Source organism: Homarus americanus, unplaced genomic scaffold (genome assembly GCF_018991925.1).
Source record: "Homarus americanus isolate GMGI-L3 unplaced genomic scaffold, GMGI_Hamer_2.0 scaffold4896, whole genome shotgun sequence".
In the NCBI taxonomy this organism is placed as follows: Eukaryota; Metazoa; Arthropoda; class Malacostraca; order Decapoda; family Nephropidae; genus Homarus; species Homarus americanus.
In genome coordinates, this window is record NW_024749657.1 from 9,347,794 (window position 1) to 9,358,618 (window position 10,825).

The following is a 10,825-nucleotide window of genomic DNA, read 5'->3' on the forward strand; positions in this document are numbered from 1 at the left end:
AAAGCATGTCAATTGCTATAGTAATATATACTCTTCACTCTTCTTCATAACTCAAACTAGATCTGTTTCTAGAGCTGATATCATTACTTCTATCAATGCAGATCTGTGCAGCAACTCTGAATGGGGAGGTACAAACTTGGTTAAGTTCAATAGTAATTGTTACCGCCACAGTAGGATATGTTACCGCCATAATAGGATAAACTAGAAGAGAGAGAAAGGGTGTTGACAAACTCTGCTGGGGTGTTAAATGTGAAACAGATGGCTCTCCTCTCAGGCTGACTCACTCCCTGTGGGGTTCAGAAGACAGTCTCTATCCGTCCAGTGACCGATCAAGTCGGGGAATTAAATAAGTCCTATATTAGACCCGAAACACGTAAGTTTTATATGGTTTAACACGCTACTCTACTCAAATATACTATATGCTGTCGCTAATAGTGATGGAACATACGATTGAATTAATTATCTCATATGTAACATATGTAATTTCTACTTTGCAGGTTTTGACCGAATAAAGAACAATCGAGCCCTACGTGTAAGGGTCTCATTAACCCACAGTCGCTCATTGGGCGGTTAAAGTAAAAAACGTGGGTCCTAGACTCAGGAACAGTCTAAACTACCAAGTGACTCGACAGTCAGACACTTCAGGGAGACCGACTCACCCCCACAACTACGCAGCAGGAGAGCGGAGACGTCTTTTTGTTAATTTGTGAATCATCGACTAAAGTGTGATCCCTATATATATAATAGTTAAACCCAGCGAAAAGGAGTTAATAATAATTATAATAATAATAATTAACGGTTTAAAAGTTCTGAAAAAGTTCTGCAGCCTGAAGGCTGAAAATATACATTGGACATAAATGACTTATTACATACATTGACATTAGTGGTTTAACAAAAGTCTTCACTAGAGAAAGGTAAAGGAACATACAGTGAACATACAGATTAATGTTTACAGTGGAGGTCACGTTGATCATGTGCGCTGAGGTTTTGAACAGCAGACACTTAGTGTAGTAACTCCCTCACAGATGGTGTTATGAGGGGCATCACGTGGAGTAGTAGTTCCCTCACAGGAGGTGTTATGAGGGGCCTGACGTGATGTAGTAATTCCATCACAGATGGAGTATGGAGTTTGTGGGTTAAGTGTGTGTACAACATTCAAGTTATATGTATATGTATGTATATATGTGTATGTGTGTACATATGTATATATGTACTGTATAACAATAGTTAAACCCAGTGGTGTAGGTTGAATACGTGTAGAAACGTGGTCCAGTGTCGGCCATTTCAGAAAGGACTGGTCTCTGCAAAATTTTTCATACGGGCGTGCGGGAGTGTTATCGTTCATTCTTGACATAGTGGACTCTGGGTCAGTAATATTCGTACGAACACGCGGGAAAGACGGTGTTCAAAGTGTACAGACAAGTAACGTTGTGTGAGTAGTGATGGCCCTATTACAGGTTGAGAATACGAAATAGAATACATTCAATGGAATGTATCTATTTCAGTAATGAAGCAAGGACGTCGCTCGTGTGTGACATCACTGTGGGTGTCTTAGTGTGACATCGTCGCTCGTGTATGACATCACTGTGGTTGTGTTAGTGTGACATCACTTGTGTGTAGTGCACGTCACTCGTTTGAGGGACGTCGCTCGTGTGACACCACTGTGGTCATGATTGTATGACATCGCTTATATTATTTCAGTTGTATGACATCGCTTATGCAACTTCAGTTGTATGACATCGCTTACATGACTTCAGATTGTATGACATAGCTTGTATAACTTCAGTTGCATGATATCGCTTCTCCAGTCATGGAAGGAAACAAGGCAGAGGAGACGATCCTAGCCAGGTAGAAGACCTGGAGGCCCTGAACGACGAAGATGCTAACCGGTCACTCATACAGCCAGGGCGAAGTAGAGAAACTTTTTCACCCGAGAGAAGGATGAAACAACAGGCCAGTTAAATAGGGTTATCGGAGGTTATCAGCAGACGCTCACCCAATTGACGGCAACGATGTAGAATATGAAAAATCATATGGAACAACTTCAGACTCTAGGCGATACGGAGGACTTTGGTGAGATGCTGTCATTACCATGAGGAAAACCCTTTCTGGAAACGAGTGAAGGGATGACAACCACAGCGAGGTATGCACGAGACACACGTTGTCAACCGCCGGAATCAGGAGTGTCTTGCTGCTACACCTCGACATCCACCCAAGGAGGGTTCCCAACACTCAGCGCTTCAGAATTGGGAACATCCCATCAGGGGGAGAGGGAACGTGTTTCCACCCGTCATACCCACTTTCCGGAAGCATTGACACCAACAGGAACCCAGGAGAAGGAAAACCAATTACAAATATACAGCGAGAACACCACATGGACATGGAAGGGAATGAGTCAAAATTGAGACGGCGCAGCGATGTTGCAGAACGCCACCAAAGGTATGAATCGACTGCAAAGTAAGGGCAGCGCAGAACTAAGTTATAGCAAAGCCAACCTCCAGAAGGAGGACCTCAAAAGAATAACTCAGGCACCCATAGCCACTGAGACACCGGCCGAGGCAGCATCATACTTCACAGACGGCTCAGTGGACCAAAACATCATAGATCCGGAGCGGCCTTCTACACCCATAGTCAGACCCTCCGATAGAAACTTTTAATGACTTCTCCACGTTACAAACAGAGTTAGTACAATCTCAAAGGCCCAAACAAAACACATTCACCACCTTCTCTGGGTCATCACATGATACCCATCACCCAGCTAGCTTAGGAAGTATCCTCCCCAGCAAGTGCGGACCCCAGTTCAGGGGGCGCGCCACTCCAAAACTGACCACGTCCAAGAGTGGGGGTTAGTGTGTGACCGTTGCCCTCCAAAAAAAAAAATAAAAAAATGGTCCTACAATGCTGTTCAAAGTTTTAGTGTTGTGTATTTATCTAGGAAACACCCCTGTAAATTTTCTTGGAGATCAGGGCATGTTTGAGCTAGCACCGTCGGCTTTACAAAATAACAAGGAATATTATTATCGAACAAATTTAGTGGTGTAACGGGGGGGGTTAACAACAAACAACCTGCCAATGTAACGGCGGCTGTTTCTCTCTACTCATACTCTGCCTTATCTTTTACTCTTACTTCTCTTGTCTTAGTTCTTTAATTCAATTGTTCTTTCTACTTACTTCAATGGTTACTGCATAACCTTAGTTCTTTTTGGTAGCATGGATGAGGGGGTCCGACTAATTACCCAAATGTAGCCGCAATGAAGTCAAATAATGGTCCTACATGAATAAATCGGACTGCCAATCACTTCTCGACTAGTATTTGGTGTCACAAAGTAAAAGAAATTGGAAAACGTAATTTAATCTGAGTTAATAGATCGCGTGCATGTACCGAGGGAGTGAGTAATTACCCAAATGTAGCCGCAATGAAGTCAAATGATGGTCCTATAAGAATAAATCGGACTGCCAATCACTTCTCGACTGGTATTTGCAGGGCCGGCGCTACCCACTAGGCGAACTAGGCGATCGCCTAGAGCGCCAATATCTGGGGGCGCCACAAATTCAGGGCAAACTTGGATAAAATTAAAAATGAAGGGAAAACTGTGGTGGAGCCGTGGAGGGTCGGAGCAGGATGTTAGAAGGGGGGGGTCGGAGGGAGGCGAGGGTAGGTAGACGGTAGCCGACTGTGTGTTCTTTTTTAATATTATTCTTTAACCCCCCGGAGGGACTAACCCGGGTCCTTATCTTTGGCGGCCTGGAGAACTGTCGAGCAGTGACCTGAAGGCTGACATCTGAGGAACCCTTCTCCCAACCCCACCATCTCCTCCCCTCCCTTACTGCCAGGGCGGCTGAGCCGCCCCTTCCCTGCCTTTGTCGGGATGAGGCAAGGTTACCTTGTGGGGTATGGGTGGTTTGTTTGGACTCAGGATGGGATGGAGAAAGGAAACTCACAATGTGCTCTCTGTATACATGTTGTATTGGATGTACAATGCAGCTTGGTGCTGGGAAGGCAGCATGGTTACAAGCATGATGTAGAGAGAGCTGTTTGGTGAGGGTGTTCAGAGGAGGACAGCTTGTGGGTCGCCATGCTCACCGGCGGGAGCGAGGGCCGCCAAGCAGCGGCGCAGGAGGTGGTGTAGCTTGCTGCGGCTGTAGCTAGAAGAAGAGAGTTGGTTGGTGAGGATGCTCAGAGGAGGACAGCTTGTGGGTCGCCATGCTCGCTGGTGGGAGTGAGGACCGCCAGACAGGCGAAGGAGGAGGAGGTGTTGCTGGCTGGTTGGTGTAGGTAGAAAGAGGGAGATCACCACGAGGTCAGGTCTTAAATAGCGGGGGGGGGGGTAGGCGTGGCTTAGTAGTTGACCTCCGTGATGTATGGCGGCGCTGGTTGACCCAGACCACGAGGCATACGCTGGGGAATTCGCGGGGTCGGCTACGCAGCGACAAACAGCGTTTGTAGGGGAGAAATCCACTACAATACTCCCTCCTTCCCTCCAGGTGGTGTAGGAGACTTGTTGTCTGCAGGGTTGCATGGCACATGTGAGGCAGAATGGGTGGTGCATGCCTCATGTGGGACATAACGGCAGGGCGTGGATGAGCCGGCCGCTAGAAGAGACAACTGTCTAGATACACAATATCTGTGGGAGAAGAGAGGGAGAAAGAGGGTGTGTGGAGGCGATGAATGTTGTGCTTCCCTCAAGGCAGGTACAGAGTCGTCAGATGCGCCTGCTGGGGAGTGTGGGCCTGGGTCAGGAGCAGGGCCTGCATCAGCAGAAGCGGCAGGGGGTACTGCTGGGCCGGGGGCGGCGTCTGAGGCAGGACGGGTGAGCTGGGGTCAGTAGGACATGGTGCTTGGGGCAGGAAGAGGATCTGGTGTCTGCTTAGAGAAGCAGTGCTGCTCTAGCGTATCTAACCTGTGGTGTAGAGACAGTAGCTGTAGAGCCGATGAGAGCTGCTTCTGGGTGGATAAGCCAGTCTTCCATGTTGCTTGAAGACTGGGAGCGTGATCTGTTTCCCCTCCATCCTGTGTGAGTGCGAATCTCCGGGGGTCACCATTTGTGGGGTATGGTAGTTTGTTTGGGTTCACACTCAGGATGGGATGGAGAAAGGAAACTCACAATGTGCTCTCTGTATACATGTTGTATTGGATGTACAATGCAGCTTGGTGATGGGAAGTGGCAGCGTGGTTACAAGCGTGATGTAGAGAGAGCTGGTTGGTGAGGGTGCTCAGAGGAGGACCAGCTTGTGGGTCGCCATGCTCGCCGGCGGGAGCGAGGACCGCCAGGCAGGCGGAGGAGGAGGAGGTGTTGCTGGCTGGTTGGTGTAGGTAGAAAGAGGGAGATCACCACGAGGTTAGGTTTTAAATAGCGGGGGTTAGGCGTGGCTTAGTAGTTGACCTCCGTGATGTATGGCGGCGCTGGTTGACCCAGACCACGAGGCATACACTGGGGAATTCGCGGGGTCGGCTACGCAGCGACAAACAGCGTTTGTAGGGGAGAAATCCACTACAACCTGACCTCTGAAGTTTGACCTCGCATAACAGTGGTGTTTCGAGAGTTAGAAACAATGTAGTAATGGGTTACTGTACCTACATTAGCTTATCAAAACTTTCAAGGGGGCGCACATCTAAAGGCTTGCCTAGGGCGCCAAATCATCTTGCACCGGCCCTGGGTATTTGGTGTCACGAAGTCACAAAAAATTTGTAAACTTAATGTAATCTGAGTTAATAGATCGATTGCATGTACCTAACCTAACCTAACTTAACCTAACCTAACAACTCAGATTAAATTAAGTTTACCAATTTTTTGTGACTTTGCGACACCAAATACTAGTCGAGAAGTGATTGGCAGTCCGATTTATTCATGTAGGACCATTATTTGACTTCATTGCGACTACATTTGGTTACATTTGGGTAATTACTCGCTCCCTCAGTACATGCACGCGATTTATTAACTCAGATTAAAGTAAGTTTTCCAATTTTTTGTGACTTTGTGACACCAAATACTCGTCGAGAAGTGATTGGCAGTCCGATTTATTCATGTAGGACCATTATTTGACTTCATTGCGGCTACATTTGGCTACATTTGGGTAATTAGTCGGACCGCTGGCGCCTCTAACAACTGATGACTGCTGTTGTGGTCGGTTACACTCCGACACGAGGTGGTTCTGGGGCCCTTGGCCCACGAGGTGGACCTGCCGTCTCAATCATGTTGAATCAACGACATCGTCGATATATTGCTCCCTGCTGGGGTGATCCGAGAACCACAAATTGGATCTGGGGACAGACGGAAGATGATGTGACGGGGACGTCTCTCTTCCCGGTCCCGTGGCATATATACCCCTGAGTTGCCAGCGATCGCTACTCACGCAATGACAGTAATTACATACAACCCAACTGATACTCATTCAAAGATGACCCTCACTTGACAAAGGTCTGGCGAATTACTAAAGTTGATTTACACAGACTAATTCAAGGTTGAGCTTGTCAGGAGAGAATGGTATAACAACGCAGTGACAACTGTTTTCGAAGGTGGGACTTACTGGGAGGGATTATGACTGTAAACATTGAATGGGAAAAACACGCTTCTTCTCAGGAATAGCTAACCAGCTGCCCTCTTATGTTTTGCGGTCGTGGAGTTTAATAAGAATCATTAGTTAAAACAGACTAGCAGTCAACGTGACCATGACAGTGGAATTTCTTTTATTAGACTTATAAGATATACTAACACCAAGCAAATGATCGATCATATCAATCTTAATACCCCTAAAACAATATTATAGATTAGTATGAAATACAATAATCCAAATAATTGCATTTCTAGATTCAAGACCCATTTCTCTCAACTGGCGTACAACGAAAAAAAGAAATACTACTACCCTGCAATGCCTGGAGTGTTTGAGGAGCGCCAGCAGGAGATGGCTGACTTCTTCCGTGAATCTCTAGCCCAACCATTTACATGTGGCGACTACAAGGAGCTGGTAGAGCTTTGTCTGCTGCTTGTAACTAAAGGATCCGAACCAGTAAACTTCACGATGGTCTACCCCGGCGCACTTCACAAAGCAAGGTGGATGGCTAAACTGCTCTATACCCTCAAGATTGTTCGTTTGTCAGGCCAGATCAAAGAGCAGTTTCCCAAAGCTGAGGTTGTGACTAAAAGTCAAATCAGCAAGTTAGAACGGTTTGCTATGTTCATAGTCGCTGTTTATGTCCCAAGGTGGATTGTTTGCCCCGTTCCAGCAAGTGCGCCACTGAATGACTTGAATTTGGTCGAAACCTTGGCTGAATTTGCCCCATATGACGCCACAATAGTTGACAAAGCACGTGTGGCACTCGGTAGACACACTTGGTACCAAACTGAGGAGTTGGCCCTACTGGCTTTGTTCTCATCCCAAGTACAAGAAAGGACAAAAGAGGAGATGAGGAAGGCCCTTCTTTGCCATGAAGGCACTGAAGTTACTAAGAGAGTGGGGCTCACTCATGGGGGCTATGGAAAGCCATATCTTCCCCCTGTCCCAGAAAGTGGCACTGCCCTGGTGGACCTAATTGGGCCTGACTCAAGCCGGTTCTTCACCATTTTAGGCATGCCCTATCAGTTTCTCCACAGTCCAGCCAGTGAATGGGCGGATCATGACGGCTACCTGAACATTAAACGGGTTGTGGACAAGCTTCAGGTCGTCAATGAGGCTGCAGAGCATGGTGTACAACTTTGCCATGACTTTCTTAATATTGCCAGGGATGAGGAGCGCTTTCAAGAAGTCCTTCAAGTAGTTGAAAATGACAGACTCCGCGTTCCTAATCAGAGCAAACGATCATCTGTTTCCGAACAGAAATCATGGGTTCTTGCTCTAGAGAAATAATACCTTATGAATATATGATAAAACCCTTTAATGTATCATGAGAGAATAAGAATGATTAACTTTTTTGTGTTAGTGATAACAGCTTTTAATTAATACAGGCAAATGATTTGTGTTAATATCCCTTATGATGGTTGTGTATCACATATAGGCGCGTATGCCGTAAAAGCAAAATCTCTATTTTTCAAATTGCTGGTGCTCACTCAAATATGCATGAATCTTCAAAAAATTGCACGTGGGTATTTTTTATGTCAATATGCAACACCAAAATTTTGAACAGCATTGTAGGACAAAGTTGGGTAAGCGTTCACTGATCGGGGGTCCGCTTACACTTGCAAACCTGCAGTATCCTTTCATACCTGCAGGTAAGATAACCTCCATCCCCAATCCCAAATCCGGCCTGGCTGCTCCAAGAGCTCCACCCGGAACCACCAAACGGGCCGCCTACAGGAAAGGGCCCATGTCGGACTACAGTCCGACAACCTCAACAACAACAGAAGATTGTGGAAAGGTGTTATCACTACCAGAGACACGACTTTCCTGAAACCGAAACTGATAAAAAAACGCTATATACTTTAAGAGGACTCCCGACGCTCACCTTAACTGCGGAGCCGGGAACATTTCACCAGGGGGAGCGCGGAAGTACTTCTGAGCATCAAGCTCGCTCACCGAAACCACTAACGTTGATGAAGGACCATAAGTGACGACTATGTGAATAATGTGCATAAATACAAAAGGAAGCAAGGAAAGCCTCGTGGGATCGAGTGGATGTTGGAATTCACTATGGATATGGTCGACAAGGCTGAGGAGGCCCCAAAGGGACAAGGATCGGAGGAACCAAGCTGAATATATGCCGACTCATCCTCATACCAATCCTCGTCGAGGAAGAAACTTGTGGGTCTGGTCACATCAGGAATAAAGGCAACCAGAGAAACAGACGATGAACGCTGCTCGTTATGCCACGGAGATCATCTTCTTCAGATGTTTCGGACATTCCTCAGCATGTCCACAGGGAAGCGAACTTCCCTCGTAAGGGAAGAACATCGCTGCTTCGCCAGCCTGGGTCGTAATCACCGGATAACTGAGTGCAGCCAGAAGATGGTATGTGGTATAGATGGCTGTTCTGGAGTACACTTGGGGCTTCTACACTTCACGGGAGTTCTGACGAGCAGTACCAAGGCCGCAAGCAGAGGGAAGGAAGAACCAGAACTCCCAGACAATAAGAAGCTTGCCGGGACTGAGAAATCCCTCCTAAAGAATCCAAGGCTCTCTCAGAAGTATCAAGAAGAGATGAGACGTCTAGTCGATGAGGGACATTCTGAGCGAGTCCCACATCAAGAACTCAGTGTTACACCCGGGAAGACCTGGTATCTCTCACACCACCCAGTGTTGAATCCCAACAAGCCAGAAAAGGTGAGAATAGTTTTGATTGTGAAGCCGAATAGGAGTTGATGTCATTGAACAGCCAGGTGATGCAAGGGCCAGACCTTAGCAGCAATTTGATGGGAGTCCTCATCAGATTCAGACAAGGAAAGGTGGCACTCATGGCTAATATCGAGGCAATGTTCCATTAAGTGCGAGTAGTACCCGAACATCGAGACGCCTTACAATTCTTATGATGTGTTCGTGTTCTGGGTAATAAGTTCAATATACAGGAGCGAACACAAACACCTGTATAATTTTAGAGATTCGATTTACTGGATAAGAGATATGTCCACAAGGGGAGTAGCGCTCCTCAACCTGTCTGCTGGTCAACTGCTCTATAGGCGACGTATGGCAAGTGATACATTAACAGCTTCCATATGTCGCCAGGCACATTAATTAAGCATGTGGGACATGGTAATTACATTGCCACACGCTGCTAGCTAGGCTGAATAAATAATATATATAAATGGAGCACATACATAATATACATACATAATATATAATACAGCATACATAATATACATACACGCTCATAGCAAAGTCTTGAGCGGACCTTTTCTTTTGGATCCGTTCTGAGTGTCGAGGGACTAGATCACTGGGAAGGGTATGGGACTCAACACTGGTGGCGGGGTCAGCAGAAGGCATTGTTACAGGGCGGAGAAAACGGCGGTTCCTCCACCACACACGACCACTGGGTAACCGCACCTGGTAGTCCCGTGACCTACCGAGACCCATGACTACGCCTACTTTGTCCCAACGTAGGAGTGCCGGGTCCTGAACACGGACTTGGGTGCCGACACTCAACCTGGGGAGAGAACGGGCGTGGTCGTTGTAGCGGGCGACGACGTCTTGAACACGTTCGGCGGCTCGGCGATCACAATCCTCTGTCTTGGCCTGCCACTCCTTGGAAAAGGATTGAGGGTGAGCAGGGACACAAGAACGAAGGGGGCGTCCATACAAAACCTGGGCAGGGGAGCGTCCGGTGTAGTTAGGTGTGTTGCGGAGTTCAAGAAGACCCAGGTCGAAGGCCTCGCAGTCAATATTCCCAGAAAGGGCCACCTTAAGGATGAGGTGCTTCAAGGATTTGACAGCAGCCTCAGCATGGCCAAGTTGGACTGCGGGTAATGGGGCGATGACAACACATGCCGGACTCCCCATCGGTCAAGGAACACAGCAAAGTCCCGGCTTGTGAACTGAGGCCCTCCGTCGGTTCGCAGGCGCACAGGAACGCCCACGTCACGGAAGTAGTGGCGGAATTTGCTGATGGTGGCGGCAGACGTCGTGTCATTACCGCACTTGATGACAACCGGCCAACCAGAGAGACGGTCGACGATAACAAGGAAGGACTTTCCTGACACAGAGAAAAAGTCGGCCGACACAGACTCAAAGGGGCGGGTGGGGTTGTCGTCACTCATGAAGGGTTCCTGCTGTTGGCTGGGTTGTAGTACGTGGCGGGGCTTACACACCTGGACAGCATTGGAGATGTCGGGGTCGATGCCAGGCCGGAACACAGTCTGTCTTGCACGCCGTTTGGTGGCCTCGGCTCCACAGTGACTGT